The sequence below is a fragment of the Erpetoichthys calabaricus genome, chromosome 1, assembly GCF_900747795.2.
Source record: "Erpetoichthys calabaricus chromosome 1, fErpCal1.3, whole genome shotgun sequence".
NCBI classification, from domain to species: Eukaryota; Metazoa; Chordata; class Cladistia; order Polypteriformes; family Polypteridae; genus Erpetoichthys; species Erpetoichthys calabaricus.
This window is the reverse complement of record NC_041394.2, coordinates 349,896,896-349,919,544: the sequence shown is the minus strand read 5'-3', so window position 1 is coordinate 349,919,544 and position 22,649 is coordinate 349,896,896. Positions and strand designations below refer to the sequence as shown.

General features: G+C 40.0%; 1 protein-coding gene and 1 long non-coding RNA gene across 12 annotated transcripts in view; one reads left to right on the top strand and one right to left on the bottom strand.

Moving 5' to 3' along the window:
* The window catches only part of LOC114668330 (zinc finger protein 883-like), a 774,734-nt gene that overhangs the window by 538,623 nt on the left and 213,462 nt on the right, over positions 1–22,649 (top strand). The window lies entirely within an intron of this gene.
* On the bottom strand, positions 3,819–5,686 carry LOC114669390 (uncharacterized). Its single transcript, XR_003719044.2, has 3 exons — positions 5,508–5,686; positions 4,061–4,153; positions 3,819–3,956 (listed from the first exon to the last, which is right to left on the bottom strand). It is a non-coding gene; the product is annotated as an uncharacterized LOC114669390 (long non-coding RNA).

The window sequence follows — 22,649 nt, the reverse complement described above, 5'->3', positions numbered from 1 at the left end:
TGAATACTGGAAACACTGGTATATCAATGTAACGAAGTATTATTATTCTTATGCGTCCAGCACTCTCTCTCTTGCGCGCCTGTATGCATGTGTGTGTCGCTCGCTCGCTGCACGTGTTCCTGCAGGCATACGCCGCATAATTATTTATTGATGGCTGAACACTTCCGGAAAGACACAGTTGTCTAAAAGGAGGGAAAAAAATGAACATTTGCAAAATCCGTAATGCTGCTTTCAGTAAGTACAATGCAGACGCGTTTAATTTGTCGGCCACTTTTTTGCCAGCCGTCTTTTCTGGTTTGGGCTGCTTTTGCAGTGTTACCGCTTGTGTATATTAAATCTTGAAATCCTTCGAGAAACTAAATAACTAACTAACACCCACCCACACAGCTTGTGTAGAAGGTCAGCTGCTGAGAGAGCATCTCGACTGTTGCAGGCCCTGCATCGGTGAAGCAGGTGAGACACTAATGAAACAGAGGCACAGGGCTTATTGGTTTTTAAAAGACTGCTTCCTTCATTGTGTTTTGAGAGGGAAACATACAATTGTCCGTGACTGACAATTGGAGGACCGCCATCGCACGCTCATTCAGCGATTCACATCCGCGACAAACATGCCTCTTCTTACATAGTCCTGCCGTGTCCACCCTCGTTCTCAAAGCATACACACTGCCTGGTCATGTGCCCGCTCGCAAGAGCAACTCACGGAGACCCGCCCACCAACTCTAAGACCATGGCGTGTAAAACAGTTTGCGATGGTGGTGTGTGCGTCATAACCGAAAAGAATAATGAAAAGTCAACGTGCTTCAGAGGTGCATGTGGAGTCTAGCAGAGATGAATGTGAATGACGTCCTGTGTTGTGAGGTGCTGCGTCCGAGGTGGTGGGCGTGGCGCGGCGAGTTGTCGTCGTATCCAATGACGATGTGTTTTGTGAGTTGCTGCGTCCGAGTTGGTGGGCGTGGCTCTGCGAGTTTTCGTCGTATCCAATGGTCTTAGAGTTGGTGGGCGTGGCTGTCTTGCATGCTTTCATGGGTGGCTACTTGTCGGCAGCTTAGTGAATTATATATATAGATATTAGAGGGGTCAAGAGCCTATCCTGGAAGCAGGAAACATCCCTGGGCAAGGTACCAGTCCACCATAGGGCTCACTTCACTTACACAATACTTATTTAAAGGCACCAAAGTTAAACCAACATGCATGTCTTGGGAGGCGTGGAACAAAAGCTGGGGCTTCTGGGAAAAAATCCATACAGACACTGGCAGAGCATGCAAACCTCACATGGACAGTGAATGGGTATTAGATAATAACCTGGTATAATGAATCCATGAGGCAGCAGCACACCCCATTAACTTGCCTCCAATAAACAGGATATTGTATCCATCCATCCATCCATTTTCCAACCCGCTGAATCCGAACACAGGGTCACGGGGGTCTGCTGGAGCCAATCCCAGCCAACACAGGGCACAAGGCAGGAACCAATCCCGGGCAGGGTGCCAACCCACCGCAGGACACACACAAACACACATTAGGGCCAATTTAGAATCGCCAATCCACCTAACCTGCATGTCTTTGGACTGTGGGAGGAAACTGGAGCGCCCGGAGGAAACCCACACAGACATGGGGAGAACATGCAAACTCCAGGCAGGGAGGACCCGGGAAGTGAACCCAGGTCCCCGGGTCTTCTAACTGCGAGGAAGCAGCGCTACCCACTGCGCCACCGTATCGCTAATAGTAATAACCTGAAAGGACTGAAATGGCAGACCAAAAAAAGAGATTCATATACTTATGCAGTTCATTAGCAAAACAAACCTTGCCCATCTATTAAGTAATCTCGCCACCATCCTATGATTTTTGTCTGCAGTTGTCGCCTATTGCTACCTTGATACTCCAAACTGATAGTAAACATTTTGCCCATTTCTTGCCATGTCAGTGTGTGTTCTGTGTAGCATAAGGCTGACTTGGGAAACTTGTGAATTGCATCCAGAACACCAAGTGTACAAAGACCCTGTTTGAATCTAAAAAGGAAATGAATGTACAGAACTATCACTTGAATTGTTCTGAAATGTTGTAAACAAAGCCAACTACAGAAAAGATATTTTTTTCTTCTTTCATCTGCTAAGTTTTACTGTATAGTAATCGCTTTGTAACCATTTCTTAAAACAGGATTGCTAGTTCTAATCTTAGTTAAAAGGAATGTTAGATTTAAAATGCCTTTAAGGTAACCGAAAAATATAAAAAAGGTATACAAACATAATAAAATTGACTATTATGCTACTAGAAATGCGCAATTTTAACTTTTTCAGTGTTAACTTTTAAGAGAATGAAAGAATAGCCTATACATACCTTTCAGATACTCCTCTTGTGCGCCCGAAAAAATACCAATTTGTGGCTTCTTCAACATTCTGTTTAGAACATTCAACAGAAAGTAAGCACCCTGCTAAGCTCAAAAAATCCTGAAACTTCAAGACAGCTTCACCTAAGGTTTTTGACTCATATATCTGAAATATAGATTTAGGAACCAATACAACAGATTTACGATGCTTTAACGTTTACTGATCAAGCAGTACGTCTCTTAAACTGATTAATTAGTCTCACTTTAGACTAATCTGTCCATTGATGACTCCCCCACAAGTCTTTGAATATATGACATTGCTCTAATGCCAAACAGTTATTTTTGGAAAGAGAACTGCTTTATTGTTGATAATTACAACTTCACATGGAATATAATACACAAGAGACAAGAGCACTAGTGTATTTTTACATGTTAAGGACAAAATCAGAGCTGATGCAACATAATTTGTTATCACATGCTATGTATTAAATTGAAAACAATTTAAACATAATTACTTTTTGTAATTTTGTCCTTATGTCTTCATCCTCAATGTTCTTAAAATCACATTTAACATTTTCGGGTCCACTGACCAAGGCATCATACGACTCAGTTGATATTAACTGTGGTGGTCCTCCATGTACAAGACAAACAGCAAAAGCTCTCCCTGCAATGAAGTAGTCATCTAGTCATCACAGCTAAACAAACACAGAAACAAATGCATGTAATTAAGTTAATTTACAAAAAAATGTGAGGCTTACTACACCATATCAAAAAGAATAAATGTGTAATAGAGATATAAGTCATGCAAAATGCAAAATGCAGCACAATGTGAATTTTATGTAAAATTAGCCAATAGTGAAAGTACTTAATACTCTCAGCTTTGTAAACATTTTGTACAAAACTCTGCAATCCCATTTTACTAACATAAATAATTATAATATAAAAAAACATACCTGTACTATTGACTGCTAAGTATTTTTTATGTTCTGGCCCCATAAAGAGAGAACTATCCATCCATCCATTATCCAACCCGCTATATCCTAACACAGGGTCACGGGGGTCTGCTGAAGCCAATCCCAGCCAACACAGGGCACAAGGCAGGAACCAATCCTGGGCAGGGTGCCAACCCACCGCAGGACACACACAAACACACCCACACACCAAGCACACACTAGGGCCAATTTAGAATCACAAATCCACCTAACCAGCATGTCTTTGGACTGTGGGAGGAAACCGGAGCACCCGGAGGAAACCCACGCAGACACGGGGAGAACATGCAAACTCCACGCAGGGAGGACCCGGGAAGCGAACCCAGACGGGTCTCCTAACTGCGAGGCAGCAGCACTACCCACTGCGCCACCGTGCCGCCAAGAGAGAACTAGATTGGAGATGTCTCATCAAAAGTCTCAGGAATTCTCTGCGAGGTCCTCCAATGTCAACAGCGCCTTCTGAATGGCCAACATCATCATCAGTAAACTTAATGGACATATGTTTGTTAGGAGAATACGTATTTCTCTTAAATCCACGTACTGCTCCCTCCCACAGTGAAGATCTGTTAATGTTAAAAATGCTGCTTTCTTCTTCACTAATTACATCAGCCAAATTTTGAAGAATGTCTTCAAGAAGGAAACTGACAATGAGAAATAAGGAAACCTTTCTGGCATAAGATTGTCAACTCTATACAGCTATTCCTTGGTTTCAAAAAAAATCGACAGTGTTTGACGAAATGCATACCTGTCGCCTGATGAATCATTAGAGTTGTCACTGAAGACAATGGGCCCTTCTATGTCATCCTCTTCAGTCACTTCCACAATATTGACGTACTGGCTGCAGAATAGAAGTTTAAAAAAAAAAGTGTAAAAATGATATGCCAGCCTATTGTCAAGGTATCAAAATGGTGAACAGAATTTACCACAGGGCTGAGCAAAACTGGCATTTACCTTTCACTAAGCACCAAACAAAAATAAACATTGGATATTTTATGCAGTTCACTAAAACACTATACAGTAATCCCTCCTCCATCGCGGGGGTTGCGTTCCAGAGCCACCCGTGAAATAAGAAAATCCGCGAAGTAGAAACCATATGTTTATATGGTTATTTTTATATTGTCATGCTTGGGTCACAGATTTGCGCAGAAACACAGGAGGTTGTAGAGAGACAGGAACGTTATTCAAACACTGCAAACAAACATTTGTCTCTTTTTCAAAAGTTTAAACTGTGCTCCATGACAAGACAGAGATGACAGTTCTGTCTCACAATTAAAAGAATGCAAACATATCTTCCTCTTCAAAGGAGCAAACAAATCAATAGGGCTGTTTGCTTTTAAGTATGCGAAGCACCGCGGCACAAAGCTGTTGAAGGCGGCAGCTCACACCCCCTCCATCAGGAGCAGAGAGAGATAGAGAGAGAGAGAAATAAAAAAATCAATACGTGCCCTTTGAGCTTTTAAGTATGCGAAGCACCGTGCAGCATGTCGCTTCACAAAGCAGCTGCACAGAAGGTAGCCAACGTGAAGATAATCTTTCAGCATTTTTAGACGAGTGTCCGTATCGTCTAGGTGTGCAAACAGCCCCCCTGCTCAATCCCCCTACGTCAGGATCAGAAAAACTCAGCGCAAGAGAAAGAGAAAAGTAAGTTGGGTAGCTTCTCAGCCATCTGCCAATAGCGTCCCTTGTATGAAATCAACTGGGCAAACCAACTGAGGAAGCATGTACCAGAAATTAAAAGACCCATTGTCCGCAGAAACCCGCGAAGCAGCGAAAAATCCACGATATATATTTAAATATGCTTATATATAAAATCCGCGATGGAGTGAAGCCGCGAAGGGCGAAGCGCGATATAGCGAGGGATTACTGTACTTCCCTTATTACATACTGCAATATTTATTAAATATGAGGTTTTTCCTTTCTTACTCTTCACAATAGTATGTTTAACAAATACCCAAGGTATATTATCCTTCCTATCAAATTACAACCAACAAACTTTCTTCATTCCTGCTTGCATGTCTTTCTTCTACCAGCCTGTTAATGACAAATGCAAACACCTTATACAGTAACCTCTAGCAGTAAGGCAAACGCCAAATTGATGTTCACACTCTCATTTTTTGTTTTACAAAGTTTATTGTTAATTTAACATGTCTTTTTAGTATGAAAGAAAATATCCATTAAATGCAAATACATACTGATAAGGATCACTTGACTATTTTCTCCAACAGCAACTGTTGAATATGCATTTGCACTCTGAAGGATCATTTTCTCAGTTTCTGTCACCAGCTCATCTTGTAAAGTAGTTCCACAATCCTCATAACCAGGCAGTGATACTCTGTCTATGACCACATTATTTGTCATTTGGAAAAACAGATGTTTCTTGGAGTTGCTTTTCAAAATCACTGCTGAAAAAAAAGAATCTAGGTTAGAATGCATGTAGCACAAACACTAAAAAATACACTTTTCAGTATACAGTATCTCAAATTTAATTTTAATGCAGTTCTCATATATATTAAGAATGACATATAAACTTACTGTTTCATTTCATAACTAGCAAAATACCGGCGCTTCGCAGCGGCGAAGTACTGCTTTAAAATTTTAAATAATAAACTGAGGGAAAATGTACCAATAATTATTTGTTAAGGATCTCTTTTGTATCGCCCCTCCAGTTGTAATATAACCAAGCTGTGCGCTGAGTTTACTCTTGAGCATGCAACGTATAGTTGGCCATGTGAAAAGCAATCTTGCCTCAAATCAATGACAACCTTTTGTAGGGTCTGTCCCCGAGACTTATTGTCATTGCAAAGCAGAGCCTTACTGGAAACTGGAGGCGTTTGAATTGAAATGTGAGATCAGAGGGGATAACGGGGATGCGAGGAATAAAAACTCTCTCCCCTGAGCCACCGCCAGTAAAAATAGTTGCCTCAGTTAGGTTCTTCTGCAGGCATGTGACCTGAAGTCTCGTGCCATTACAAAAGTTTCGGTGGCTGTAAGTTTCTCAGCCCCTACCTTCAAAATTAGATTATGCTCAGGAGTGCCTGGAAGATTCAGAGTGTGGACCGAGCTGCAGGCTATGGATGTATATATGTACGTAAGTAAGATTCAGTTAGCGTTGGGAACCCGCGTACCAAATTTCTTGAAGATGGGCCCATTAAGTAACAAAGACTGTTGGAAAGTTCAATATGGCGGCCGACAGTGGTGTCATACCACCGAAATAAGTACATACATCGGTGTTGGTTAGTGCAGGGAAGCCGTCTACCAAATTTCGTGAAGATGGGGCCATAAATAAGAAAGTTTAACATGGCGAACGTTGTCAACCGTTATGACCGTTACGGGTAGAATTTCGAAATGCAACCTGCTTAACTTTTGTAAGTAATCTGTAAGGAATGAGCCTGACAAATGTCAGCCTTCTACCTACACGGGAAGTTGGAGAGTTAGTGATGAGTGAGGGCTTTGCCTTTTATTAGTATAGATGTATATGTATATATATATATATATATATATATATATATATATATATATATATGTGTGTGTGTATATATATATATATATATATATATATATATATATATATATATATATATATATATGTGTGTGTGTGTGTGTGTGTGTGTATATATATATATATATATATATATAGCTGTACCCGGCCACGCGTTGCTGTGGCTCAGTCTGGTTAAATGGAAAAGAAATAAAAGAGAAAGCGCAAGTTTCTAATATGCTTAATTTCACAATGCTTGTGGGTATACAATATTTTTTGTTGTTCCATTGTCTGTGCAGAATGTTAGACTGAATAATATTGTTAACTTCGTAGACGTCTTTGTTTTTGGCCGCAAGAATAGCTCGTTCACTCAGCCCATCGTGATTTTTATAATTGGTTTGAATATTGGGAAATACTTTTTCAGCCAATTCTTCTTTTGACGTCACTAAATTGCAGAAGTTATGAGGCAATGAAATTCGTCCTGGGGTCGGATCAACCGGCACCTTTCCGTTCCCAATTTCCAGATTTCTCCAACCCCGTTATTGACAGTTTGCATTATTTGATCGTAAATGCCTTTTTGCTGAAGCGTTAGCTTAGGAATATTTGATTGCACATACGACAAAAGATCAGCTGTCTTGTAATTTTGTTCACGACGCAATTCTACATCGAACGAAGCAGCAGCAGATCGATTCGGTGATGGCATTCCCAACTGATTGAGAACTTTGTTCACGACTTCTAAGCACAAATCTTCAATCATTATCAACGCTTAGTTGTAGATGTCTGCTGTGAAATCCATGTTTATATTTGAATTTTACTTGCGTATTCGACGGAAAATATCTTCAGCCATGTGCGATTTATACTTCTCCCATAACTGTGTTGGAGATGAAGGAGAGCAGGCGGTCAATACGATTGCAAACAATGCACGAATTTGATTTGGATGTGACGTGTTGCACGCGTCATTAATGTATACATCCCAGTGTCGGTCGTTCTCCAATAAATTGAGAGCTTGGCATGTACTTCGGAAAGTGGCATGTGTAACGCCGTTGACAATTCTCAATTGCTGGAAAGACGTTGGACCGGGCACATTCACCAACAGCATGTGAACAAAGAAGCATTCATCTTGATTGGGATGCACGGTGTACAGTCTGCCTATCGTAGTTTTTTTGAATATGCCAGGTTGTCCGTTGACTCGCTCTCCTCGTTTGCGTTGTTCAAATGATTTTCTACTCGCATTCCATGTGTAATACGTAGGCACTTCCGAATACAGCAGTGTTTTCGTAATCGCGTCATTTTGACATAACGTAAAGAAAGCAGTTAACGTTGTAGTCGGTGGATTCAGGGCTGTTTGTTGCACATTTGTAGCTGTGAAATAAACGCGTTGTCCATTTTCTGGATGTACTGCTAAGTGAACAACATCTGGACTTCGTTCATGTATGGGAAATGAAAGAATTCGCCATACAGCTTCATTGCTGCATATGTATCTTCCAGCCTAATACTGTGCGATTTCATCGACAGCATTTTTTCACCTAAGAAACATAGCAAAAGTTAGACCTCTTATATCATCGAAAGATGCAGAGAAATTAGTTTATGCGTTTGTTTTCAGTCGGCTAGATTACTGTAACGCACTCCTCTCAGGACTACCCAAAAAAGACATCAATCGTTTGCAACTAGTGCAGAATGCAGCTGCTAGAATCCTTACCAGGAAAAGAAAATCCGAACACATTTCTCCAGTTTTGATGTCACTACACTGGTTACCTGTGTCATTCAGAATTGACTTTAAAATTCTGCTTATGGTTTATAAAGCCTTAAATAATCTCGCCCCGGCTTATATATTGGAATGTCTGACACCTTATATTCCAAATCGTAACCTCAGATCCTCAACTGAGTGTCTCCTTAGAATTCCAAGAGCAAAACTTAAAAGAAGTGGTGAGGCGGCCTTCTGCTGTTATGCACCTAAAATCTGGAATAGCCTGCCAGTAGGAATTTGCCAGGCTAATACAGTGGAGCACTTTAAAAAACTACTGAAAACACATTACTTTAACATGGCCTTCTCATAACTTCACTGTAATTTAAATCCTGATACTCTGTATATCTAATTCATTATAATAACTATTCATTCAAAATCTGTACTAACCCCTACTCTCTCTTCTGTTTCCTTTTCCGGTGTCCTGTTGGTGGTGGCGTGCGCCACCACCATCTACCCAAAGCACCGTGATGTTCCAACAATGATGGATGGATTAAAAGCCAGAAGTCTGTATGACCATCAGCATCAAGTGACTCCGTGAAAAACCCGAACTACAAAGAGAACTATTTCATTTATGTTAGGTAGAATGCCCAAAGGGGACTGGGCAGTCTCGTGGCCTGGAACCCCTACAGATTTTATTTTTTTCTCCAGCCTTCTGGAGTTTTTTTTTGTTTTTTCTGTCCACCCTGGCCATCGGACCTTACTCCTTTCTATGTTAATTAATGTTGTAATTAATGTATTTTAATTTCTTATTTTGTCTTTTATTTTTCTTCTCTTCATTATATAAAGCACTTTGAGCTACTTTTTGTATGAAAATGTGCTATATAAATAAATGTTGTTGATATGTATGACCGCATTCCTATCACTTCTTTCTGGTTGCACGCCAAAAACTGCCATGTCGCTGCCTTTATTCACGTACTTACAAATGTATTTGATCGAAATTTCCGTTTCTCTGTTAATCTCAGCCCGTTTTGCTGCCAAGCGTGCTGCAGCCTCTGCCCTTTTTGTTGACATGTGACTTCCTTGCCGACTACTACGTCCAGCTCTTGATACAGTTGAACCATAAATCGACCTGGCTTCTTCTCTTTGGAGTAACTGGAGGAGAGTTCTTTTCTCAGCAACTGCATCAAACATTTTGGTACCTGCTTCCATATAGCACCTTTTCAGAACTGCCATTATTTCACTAATTACTGAGATGCTGCTATCCATTTTTCTTCTTATATCTTGAGACGGGGTAGCCAGTGCACGTAAACCCTCATATTCCTTTTTCAGATCTGACTCATATTTTTCCAAAACCAAAATCATTTCACTTAACTCAGCTTTGGATAATTCTTCCTTGAGTTTAGACCGGATAAGCTGAACCTCTGCTTTGAAATTTACATACAGGAGCATAAACTTTCTTTCCTTCGTAGCTATCTCATTTTCTTTAAACTCAAGCATTTTTTTCTGTGGGGCATCTAGCTCTTTCTGAGCGCCTAACCTGCTGCTCGACATGAGATGGTTGCTCCTGTAGCCCTACTCTGTGTATTTCAAGCTTGGCATAAATTTCAGCTATGCGCTCTTCAACCATTTGTCTTTCTGAATTTTCAAGTTCTGTTTCTAATTTCTTCTCTAATTGCGCCTTCTCGTTTTCTAAAGCCTTGATTACTTGTTCCATTTTCACTAACAAACTTATAAGCACTGTATTGCAATATTAAACAATCAAATGTAAATTATAGAATTCTCATGAAAATATGTATCAATTATAAAACAATCTACACATTTCTGTTCAACTTACAAAACAAAATAGCATATTAGACACAATACGTAATTAAAACTTTCATAATATGAATAACAAGAAACGTTAATATCAACAATTATGAATATGACTATATTTCCAAATGTAAATATGCCTAACCTGACGTCCCAACAGCGTTATTACTTATTGTACACAGAATAGTCCAAAGATGTTAGAACGATTCCCTTTCTGTTGCTGCACTTCACTTCAAAACCGTCTTCTTATTGCGTGCCAAACCTGCTTCGCGCTGAATCGGGTGTTGAAGCTCCTGACGTCGCGTGCAACGAATGCTGGGATTTGTAGGCAGATCCTCCCGTGGAACGTGGTAATGGAGTATCGAAACACGTGTCCTTCCAATCTTCACTGAAACGCTAGCGTAACTCTTTGCTGACTCACTCCAATAAACAGCAACGTTTTTCACTGTAGCTGCTCCCGAAGGTTTTCTTCTGGTACAGATGAGACCACGCTCCGACTGATGTTTAAAGAGTATTTATTTGCTTTCTCTCTCTCTCTCTCTTTACCGCTCTCAAACACCGTGAAAAACTAAAATACAATAAAACTAGTAAATTAAACAATTAATGAATTACACAGGTGTCAGGATAACAAATTAAACATACCGTGTGCGCCTTCTGACCAGAAATTCAGGAGTCTTTATTACAGTCTCTCTGATACTTCACTTCTTCTTATCTTATTAAAACTAAACAGCTCAGCGTCCATTAAGCGTGTCACTATGTGCATTTCCGCTCCACCTCCAACCTTATCATGTGACCACTGCGCCCTTCCGTTCAGACCAACTTTGCAAACTTATATACAAATACATTGATTATAATATAAATAAAATTTCAATAAGAAAAACAGTTATCATCAACAATAAGATTGCAACACAACTATATGATATACAATATAGTTTACAAAATATATTTTACAAATTCAAACACTAAATTTACATATATACACACACACATATTTTGCGACAGCTACAATATGTATATAAAAACACGCGCGTATTCGAATGCAACGTTGTGTCAAAATTTCAAAGCAATAACTGAAGAACTTTCGGAGATTTAAGGTTTTGAACAAAACGAACATTTACATTTTTATTTATATAGATGTATATATATGTGTATATATGGTTTAGGCAGCCAAGCGCTTTTTTTCCTACCTAAAGACCTCTCTTGAGATCCGTTTAATCGCCTCGTTGATTGCATGTCTTCCAAGGTAGTTTCAATACCCATCTCCTGCACCGAGTCATCTCCTCTTTTATGAGTGACTGTGTTAATGGCCGTACTTCGTACAGGTCTTTGAACCCACTGAATACTTGTAACTGGTGTCGCCCGTCGGCTACTTTCGACAGGGAATGGAAGCAATTGTCGAGTAATAAAAATTATTTGTAAGTGATTTCGCATTGAAGAAATAGTAAAAACTTGATCAATTGGGTCAATACCTAAAGAAATACACACAGCAAATGCAACTGAGAATACACCAGAATCTGTATGATTTAATTGTTGCTGTGCGTCTTCATAAACTATGGGAGGTTTGTAAGGAAACAAAGCATGAAGGAGATGAAGCTGCTCTTCGGTGAGGTTGAATTTTTTATCAGCGTTTAAACTGTCATAGACATGAATTACAGCACCATCATAATAGGTACACACCCAGTGAGTCACTCGTTCAGTAGCTGCAGAAGGTAATATTTGAATATGTTTTGCATTTTGTGGAATGGGCATTATAGGTATGTCAGGAGTCCACATTAGCAAAACCTCTTGAGGTTGGGAAATTGTATGCGCAGCTAAAATTGCGTTGAATTTGCTCATGTGATCTGTTGATAAATAATCATTATTTACCAACTCATTCATTGCAAAATCTGACAGTGGTAAGATCACTCCTTCCATAACACTAAACACAAACACTAAGTAGACACTAACACTAAAAAACGTCAACACCGCCGGGAAGAACACTAAATGAGATAAAGTAAAAGTCTACTAAACTTCTTTATTATAACTGCTTTATTGTAGCAGGCGAGGGGACTCTGACGCACACTTGTTGTCGCCGCTCCTCCCAGTTAACAACACTTTTCGCAAAATTCGCCTTAATTCTGCAGTTTCTTATGCTTGTTTTATTTCGTTTATTGTACGTATAGTTCGTGGATACAGCTGACTCGAATTGCATGGATTTGGCTTAATATTTACAGATTTTATGGACTCCACTTTACTGGGAACAGCTGAGTCTGTGAATCACGGGACGAGACCTACGAACATTTCTTTGTACCTGACGATCTAGCACCTCGGGATGATCTGTCTCCGTGATTATATTCGCTATGCTGATCTGCTCCCGTTTCATCTTACAGTACTCTACGACCGGGAACTGATCTGATGTTCATACTAACCTGGCTGATGGCTTCGGGGCGATCACGCCTGAAATTACCAAGCGTTACTGTTTATGGCTGTGTATTGGAACATCCAAATCCTGCTTCCTCCTCCTGCTGCTTGCTATCGCCACTCACCTACGCTACCACACCCGCCTGTCCTACCGGCTCCGTTGTGCTGTGCTGCTTCTACACTGCTATCAGCTAAGTATCACTCACTATTTTAGCGCTTTGAGTACTGAGAAAAGCGCTATATAAATGTAATGAATTATTATTATTTATTATTAAACACTAAAGTACAAAAACGAAGTAGAAAGTAACACTAAACTGCAACACCGCCGGGAACACTGGCACACCGCGTCTACTAAACAGTAAATCAGTAAAGGAGAAAGGACGGCAAGACGGCGTCAGCTGCGGAGCTCAGCTCGGAGCGAAATGAAGTGAATGACATGAGGTGAAGGGGAGGGGAGATGATCACGTGACTCCAACACCCACCTTAGCTCTCCGTCCCTCCACAAACACACAAACACTGCCACACGGATCCCAACTCTCCTTTATATGTATAGATTATAATACATATTATTTATGCAAAAGTTACATTTAGAGATTAAAAAATGAGAGATGTTTGTTTGTAGTTCATATTTCATTGAGCCTCCATTTGACTCCATCAGGTCCTAGTGGTCTGCTGAACACATCAGCCTGTCTTTAGGGTCTCTGAGACTGGAGGAGGTCAGGAGTCCAACGGTACAGCAGGCACTGATTGGCATCAGCATTACGACTGGTAACAAGATAGAGATGGCAGATAGTTCAGCTGGGCACCATCCTATATGACTACCCAAGCAGACAGCATATTAAGAGCACACAGAGTCTGTATACTCCAGTATGGCCCTGACATAACAACCTGTACAGCTGTAAACGACTCCACTTTACTGGTCATTTTAGCACACACTACACTGAGTCTGTCAATTCATAGCCATTACATCATTCAATCTGAAGAGGTGGGAATTTATTTTGGCAATGATATTTCTGGTAAGGCATTTTTTTAATGTTTGTCATAGGTTTATACTGAAAAACTTGTTTATATCAATGTAGTTTTCTATAGGATATATATATATACTGCTCAAAAAAATTAAAGGAACCCTTTAGAATGAGATTACAGCATCATTTTAATGAAACTTCTGGGCTATTGATGTGCTCAGTGAAGTAGCAGAGGGGCTTGTTCATCAGTTTCAGCTGCTTTGGTGCACTAGAGGGGCAACAATGAGACGACCCCCAAAACTGGAATGAATGGTTTAACAGGTGGAGGGAGGCCACTGATATTTTTCCCTCGTTATCTGTTTTGTCACTCTGTACTGTTGATCCCAAGTATTTCAACTCAACCACCTTCGCCAACTCTACTCTTTGCAACCTCACCATTCCTCTGACCTCCCTCTCATTTACACACATGTATTCTGTCTTGTTCCTACTAACCTTCATTCCTCTACTCTCTGGAGCATATCTCCACCTCTCCAGGGTCTCCTCCACCTGCTCCCTACTATCACTACAGATCACAATGTCATTAGCAAACATCATGGTCCACGGGGACTCCTGTCTAATCTCGTCTGTCAACCTGTCCATCACCATTGCAAATAAGAAAGACCTCAGAGCCGATCTCTGATATAATAAATAATAATAATTCTTTGCATTTATATAGAGCTTTTCTCACTACTCAAAGCGCTCAGCAATTGCAGGTTAAGGGCCAATTGGCCTATTGGCATTTATGGGATTCGAACCGGCAACCTTCCGATTGCTAGTGCAGATCCCTAGCCTCAGAGCCACCACTCCGCTATGTAATCCCACCTCCACCTTGAATGTATCCGTCACACCTACCGCAGACCTCACCACCGTCACACTTCCCTCGTAAATATCCTGTACAACTCTTACGTACTTCTCTGCCACTCCCGACTTTCTCATACAATACCACAGCTCCTTTCGAGGCACCCTGTCATATGCTTTCTCCAGGTCCACAAAGATGCAATGCAACTCCTTCTGGCCTTCTCTGTACTTCTCCATCAACACCCTCAGAGCAAACATCTCATCTGTGGTGCTCTTTCTTGGTATGAGACCATACTGCTGCTCACTAATCATCACCTCCCTTCTTAACCTTGCTTCCACGACCCTTTCCTATAACTTCATGCTGTTGCTCATCAATTTTATCCCAATTTAGTTCTGCATATCTCACTTATTCTTAAATATCTGCACTAGTACACTTCTTCTCCACTCCTCAGGCATCCTCTCACTTTCCAAGATTCCATTAAATAATCTGGTTAAAAACTCCACTGCCATCTCTCCTAAACAGCTCCACGCAACCTCTCATACAACTCATCATATGCTTTTTCTTTAGCCTTTGCCACCTCTCTCTTCACTTTGCGCCTTATCTCCTTGTACTCTTGTCTACTTTCTGCATCTCTCTGACGATCCCACTTCTTCTTTGCCATCCTCTTCCTCTTAATACTTTCCTGCACTTCCACATTCCACCACCAGGTTTCCTTATCCTCCTTCCTCTGTCCAGATGCCATGCCAAGCACCCTTCTTCCTGTCACCCTTACTACATCTGCTGTAGTTGCCCAGCTGTCTGGTAACTCTTCACTGCCACCCAGTGGCTGTCTCACCTTCTCCCTAAACTCAACCTTGCAGTCTTCGTTTTTCAACTTCCACCATTTGATCCTTTGTTCTGCCCACCGTCTCTTCCTCTTCTTGATTTCCAACGTCATCCTACAGACCACCATCCTATGCTGCTGAACTACACTTTCCCCTGCCACCACTTTGCAGTCTTCAATCTCCTTTAGATTGACTCTTCTGCATAGGATGTAATCTACCTGTGTGCATCTTCCTCCACTTCTGTACATAACCGTATGTTCCTCCCTCTTCTTAAAATACATATTGTGCTGTATTGAGGGCTAAAGTAAAATAAAGACGTTGTTCTTATGGTTAGGAGTTGAACACAAGACATCAACAAACTATCATTTGGACGAAGTGCGCCATGGCTCTTTGGAAATGAGCCATGTGTCCTGTACTTCTCTGTATTAATGAGTTATATAAGATGATTATCACTGAATCTTTTTTAAGTAGTAGACACTGACCTCACATTCCATGGAAGAATATTAAGATTAGCTATTGTAGCAGAGAAAAGAGAAGAACAGAAAAAAAAGGAGGAAAAATGTTTAAGTAAAACCTGTTATAGCATAGGAGTGCAGGAGCTTTATTTACTCAGATAAGTGGGCTAACTTTACAAGTAGTGGAGCACAAGAGCAGGGTTTGTTACGGAGAAATCTGCGTGGTGACCTTTTGGTTCAGCGCACGGATCTCCTCACATTCGCACTTCATTCTGCGCCGCTTCTCTTTTGATTTAACGCATGCACTGTGCAAAACGCCTGCCTGCTTTTTCCTCTTCCACGTAAGCGATGTCTCCGTGACCCTGTGGATAGGATATAGCGGGTTGGATAATGGATGGATGGACGTAGTCGATGTCGTGAAGTCTGCAGTGCGGTTTATAGTTTCAGATGTATTACATATTGTTTTAGCGGGTTGCGCCATGCCCCTTGTTTCTTCAGTTGTTTTGCGGTGCCCACTATATGTTCTGCTAAACCAGTACTCAGAGCTGGATTAATACCTTTTTAGAATCCACTTAATAGATTTGTAGCGTGTTTTTTGACAATTTTATTTATCCAGTGATGATTTCGCAAGCCGCAGACACGGGACACACAAGTCCTTGGCTGTACTCCAGTTATGAAAACGAGTGCCCCGACTCCCCACAGTAGATAGTTTGGAAGGACACAATGGGGGGGATGTATGGGAATGGTACAAAAGACTTCCTCACTCTTTAATAAAAGTAAAAAAACAAACTTGGTAATTTTAATGGCAATTTGTGGTTCTTCACCGGGTTGTGTTTTTAGTTGAACTATTGGTTGACAAAGAACATTTTCAGTTTGCATTTTAAAAAATGTCCTAATAAGCAGTAAAAGATACAAAATCGTTAATGTGTGGTGGGCAGCCTAGCAGAACACACTAAAAAAAATGGCATGTCATATTAAAATAAAAAAAATAAGTACAACGGTTGTACACAATATTGTTTTTATCAAAAATAATTTAATTATGCTTAATGCACTAAAGTAACGTCCTGAAATGACATGATATTTTTATATAAAATGAATGAAACTTTTTCATTCTCTGTTAAATTAATGATATTATGTTAAATGAACATGTCAATAAAGCATAATATTTTAACAATTATTTTATAAACATTTTAAAAAATGCACCTCACCGAGTTACTGAGTAAAGTAACCTTTATAGGTTGTCAATTGTTCCAGTATCATTTTATAGTTCATGTTCACAGTTATAGATAAGAAATAAACAGGTCTACTTAAACCAAAACTATTTTATGTGGTAAAAACAATACAAACCAACATAAATACAAAAGATTATTATTCAAAAGCTGACATGTACAACAGTTGCACAAGAACACTGCTTCTTTGGCTGTGCCAGAATGCCATGACCAGTGTAGACCTAAATACAAACACAAAATACACCTTGGATAGAGTGTTATATTATAAAATACATATATTTATATTTATGTAACGGTATATATTACACAGTAAATATTAGTAAAGTATAAAGTGCAAAAATTGCTGCTTGGCACCTTCTTTCACTATATATATATATATATATATATATATATATATATATATATATACATATATATATATATATATATATATATATATATATATATATATTTTTTTTTTTTTCAAACGAGCATTTTCGGCAACTGCATTGTATTCAGGTGAATTATTTATTTGTCTGTATTAATTGTATTTATCTGGTTGATCAATGTTATAATAATACTCATGAACACCAATGCTGAAAGTAGTAGACCCGTAACAAAAGTCAGAACTTTTATTATTTAAAGTATGTAAACGAACCCGTACTAAGCGAGTAAATCTAGACAACGTAATAGTACATTTACTGACTTGTGACGGTAGTTAGTGAGCACAGTTTGATAAATCATTAAAAGAGAATACAAGGAAAAAACGTATAATGGAGAAACGTTATCCTGTGTGATTAAGTGTTTGAAACGAATATCTGAATATTTCTCGTGTAAGTGTGTGTGTTTCTGTTTTTTTCACTTTTATTTCACTAACCTTTTGCTCTTAACCGGTGACAATAACTCGCACCCACAACCTGTTCCTTCTTTGAAAGTCTCATGACGTTACCACCAAGTTATCCAACTTCCACTGACAATGAATCTACTTGGTGATTAATTTCTAGTGAGAACTAAATAGAACTATGTTGACTTTTACCTAAATTACTAAAATTAGTATATTATACACCCCGCAAGATTCAATAAATTAAACATGATCGAATTCTAGCTACGCCACTGCCTGAAACATCCAATAAGTTCCGAGGATGCCTTGCCACAAAATCTCTGAAAAGGATGTTTAATGATTACATCCATCAATCCAGGGATGCAAGCAAGCAGCGGGCACGAGACAGAAACACAATCCCTGGATGGGGCATCAGCTCATCGCAAGGTGAACACAATTACACACACACACACACACACACACACACACACACACACACACACACACACTAGCGTCACCAAATCCCCAAACCTTCATTTCTTTGGAAGGAAACCGGAGCCCACTGTGGAAACCCAGCAGGAAAACACGCAAACTCCAGGTAGGAAACACCGGCAACGTCACTCCCTGCGAGGCAGCAGTGCTACTGCTCTGCCACCGTGCCGCCCCAACATGTGTAATTATTAACAGTATGCATTGTTTAAATTAAGTTAATGACTTATCAGTAAAATGTAACATACATACTTTAATGCATTTCATCATGAAAATTAAATCCAGTATAAATCTAAGGGTTCTAAATGTGCAGAGAGCTGGAATATCATAAATGTAATGTGTTCTGTGTGGCGATTGCTGCTGTTCATTCAGGAGGAAGCCAGGCATGTAGCGATTAACAACTGGGTCGGTTTTAAAGTGACGTTTACGATGGTCTACTTTAATGATAAACTACGAGGCTAAAGTGGACATTTTGAGGTTAACGCCGAAATATCCACTTCAATCTCAATATTAGAACTTTTCACCATGTCCTTAATTTTTTTCTCTGTGGCTCAAATACGCTGCTGTGGAATATGCGATGCTTGAAAATCAAAGCACCACGAATACATTTGTGTGTCGGCATTGTGCTTCACCACATCGAACCATTCAGCAAACATCGCAGCAGGCACATCGATCCCGGAGGATCCACAAAGCGGCTTTCTGGCACATGTGGATAGTAAACAGAGACGGTGACGTCACATTCAGACATCTAGTGACCAACTTCAGTATTGTAACTTTGTGGTTAGTATATGTGTAAGATTTGGCAACGTTATCTAGTTTCTTTTTTGTGTCGCAGGAGGTGTTATGAATGATTTATGATCTTAAGCCACGCCCCCAAAATATGATTTATGACTTTAAGCCCCACCCCAAAATATAAAAAATATGATTTATGAAAATATAAAAAAATGAAAATATGAAAAATATGAAAATATAATTTATGAAAATATGTAAATATGAAACTATGAAAATATGTAAATATTAAACTATGAAAATATGATAAATATATTTTACATTAATATGATTTATAAGCTATAAGCTCACGACACGTAGCTTTATTTTATAAACACTAGATTCAAAATTAATATTAAGAAATTAAATGAAATATATACACTTATCATGCCTGTAGTACAAAGCCATGCATATGTATAACTTTCTAAAAACGATAAAAGATATTCACTCCCCCGCTCTAAGTTATAAGCTCAAAACTAATAGTAAGAAAATAAATATACAATTATCTTGCCGGTAATACATAACCACGTATAAAATATTCGTTCCTTATGCCTGTGTGCATCTTTTAAATTTCATAACTGTTGTTTTAAGCCTTAGTAAAAAGGTTCACAAACGGTACAGCAATTTAAATTACATCCACACAGGTAGTCGCTAAGCCGAATGCATTCCGTTGTTTATAACCTAGATTCAAATCTATTCATTACACTTTGTTTTAAATACCTTCCCACAAGAAATCGTGAGCCTTTATGGTTTTCTGATGAGCCCCCACCGCATAACGCTAAAAACATTAAAAATGCCTACCTGCTGTTTTAAGCCTTATCAATACGATTCATAGACGTTGCAATCCGACTGTGTCCCATTGTTTATACCCTAGATTTAACAATACGATCGCTCAGACTCGTTACAACTTGTTTTAATAACCTTGCTGTAAGAAGTCGGAGCATTTCTGTTTAAATGATAATGAGAACCCTGTATTCAAAGCAATTACAAATATACAATACAATACAATTTATTTTTGTATAGCCCAAAATCACACAGGAAGTGCCGTAATGGGCTTTAACAGGCCCTGCCTCTTGACAGCCCCCCAGCCTTGACTCTAAGAAGACAAGGAAAAACTCCCAAAAAAAAACTTGTAGGGAAAAAATGGAAGAAACCTTGGGAAAGGCAGTTCAAAGAGAGACCCCTTTCCAGGTAGGCTGGGCGTGCAGTGGGTGTCAAAAGAAGGGGGTCAATACAATACAATGCAGTACACAGAACAGAACAATTCCTCAATATAGTAAGAAATAAAAAATATAAATTTTAGAAGTACAGAGCAGAATTTAACAGTAGATGATATCACATAGGGTGGCACGGTGGCGCAGTGGGTAGCGCTGCTGCCTCGCAGTTGGGAGACCTGGGGACCTGGGTTCACTTCCCGGGTCCTCCCTGCGTGGAGTTTGCATGTTCTCCCCGTGTCTGCGTGGGTTTCCTCCGGGCGCTCCGGTTTCCTCCCACAGTCCAAAGACATGCTGGTTAGGTAGATTGGTGATTCTAAATTGGCCCTAGTGTGTGCTTGGTGTGTGGGTGTGTTTGTGTGCGTCCTGCGGTAGGTTGGCACCCTGCCCGGGATTGGTTCCTGCCTTGTGCCCTGTGTTGGCTGGGATTGGCTCCAGCAGACCCCCGTGACCCTGTGTTCGGATTCAGCGGGTTAGACGATGGATGGATGGATGATATCACATAATATGCTTTGGATATTTTTAGAGTCCTGGAGACCTCATCCATCAAGCTGCCTCCCCCATTTGGCCATTCCACGGCTGAAACAGCACTGGGCCAGCCAATCCGATGAAAGGACCCCTCTTTCCCACGATTCCTGCGATCCTCCATCTGGGATGACTTTACGTAAGGCAGGCAAAATAACTTGGCAGGTAGGCCATGGCACCAAGTGCCACATTTGAGTACCGAGAAGAAAAACAGAATAAGTGAGGGTTAGTATCCAATTCTAACTATCATGTTACTTATGTTTTAGTGCTAATGACTAACAACAGAGATGCAGTCTGTACAGTTAATCAGCAGCTCTAGTCAGGGTGTGCTAAACTGAAGTAGTGAGTCTTCAGCCGGGATTTAAAAGCTGAGACCAAGGGGGCATCTCTTATAGTAGCAGGCAGACCATGCCACAGTTTAGGGGCCCTGTAACTAAAAGCTCGACCTCCCATTGTTATTTTATTAATCCTTGGAATCATAAGCAGACCGGCATCTTGAGATCTTAATGTGCACTCAGGTTTGTAAGTCATGATAAGTTCAGACAAGTAAGCCGGACCTTGGCCATTTAATGCTTTATATGTTAAAAGGAGGATTTTGAAATCTGCCCTAAACTTAACCGGGAGCCAGTGTAAGGACTTAAGAACTGGAGTTATGTGTTCGTATTTCTTGTTCTTGTAATAATTCTTGCAGCCGCATTATATATATAGATTATATATACACTCCTCTTTTGCACCAAAAGCCTTAACAATATGCTGAGCCCCCGTCATACTTAATATAATTTGAAAGTATTGTATTTTTTTTTTTATATCACAAGGTTTTCACGTAAATTAGATGAACTATTAACGAATCTCTCTTATATAGCAAAATACAAAATGATCTTTAAAAGCTCGCAAGAAAAGTTATTAAAAACTTCCACGTTGAGCACAACACTGTCTATGGTACTTGATAAAAAGTTATTTATATGCCTAGTACAAACATGGCTCTTTCCGATACTGTATTTTAGGCTTCGTTTCACATTTACAATATATCAACTTTAAAATACACGGGGCGATCTAAGAAACGTCTCTTTTCTTTAGTCCTGCCATCTGTTTCCAAGCCGTCTGCTTCAGTCTCGCACCCTGTAGCTACTACTTCTGGGTCCTCTGCTTCAGTCGCGCCAGTTATGTCCGGTGGTTCTGTGGTATCTAAACCTTCACCCTCTTCTACTTCAGGTGTAACAGGCATGGCCGGGCCCTCTGCTGTCTTTAGTGATGACGGTCAGAGCATTTTTCAGCAGCTCGACAGACCTGCTTTTAATCATACTGAAATAAGACATCCCTTAAATTTCGCCGACGCCTATGAACTAGAGTCTTATGAGGAGGTGTTTAATAGTATTCATGAGACGTTGCTAAGAATTCTGGATAGTTGTTCAGGTACTTTAACTCCGCAAGATGTTGTACAGTTAGAATTGCGTGCTGATTCCTTACCTATCAGCGTTTTTATACAGATGAATGGCTCTAATATTAATGTAGACGATTTTCTTCAACAGATAGAGAATCTTCTTCAGAGTCACGTGAGTGTGTTAGCGGATGAGTCTCTGATGCTAGTCACATAGATTGTTCGGTCACCTAGCGGGGGTGCTAGTGGCGCTCGCCAGGCGTCCGCTCTATTCAATCATGAAATAGTTAGAAAGAAAATGAGGCATTTAATTATTTCTTATAATTACGGGAATCAGCTCTGTTTTGCCTTTTGACTGCTTAGCCTAATGGAAGACCGGTACATGCAAAACCCGCAGTTATGCATGCGTGAAGCGACCAACCTCCAGAGCAGGGCTGGATTATCTGAGCATGAAAAAGTGTCCTTTGCGGACGTTC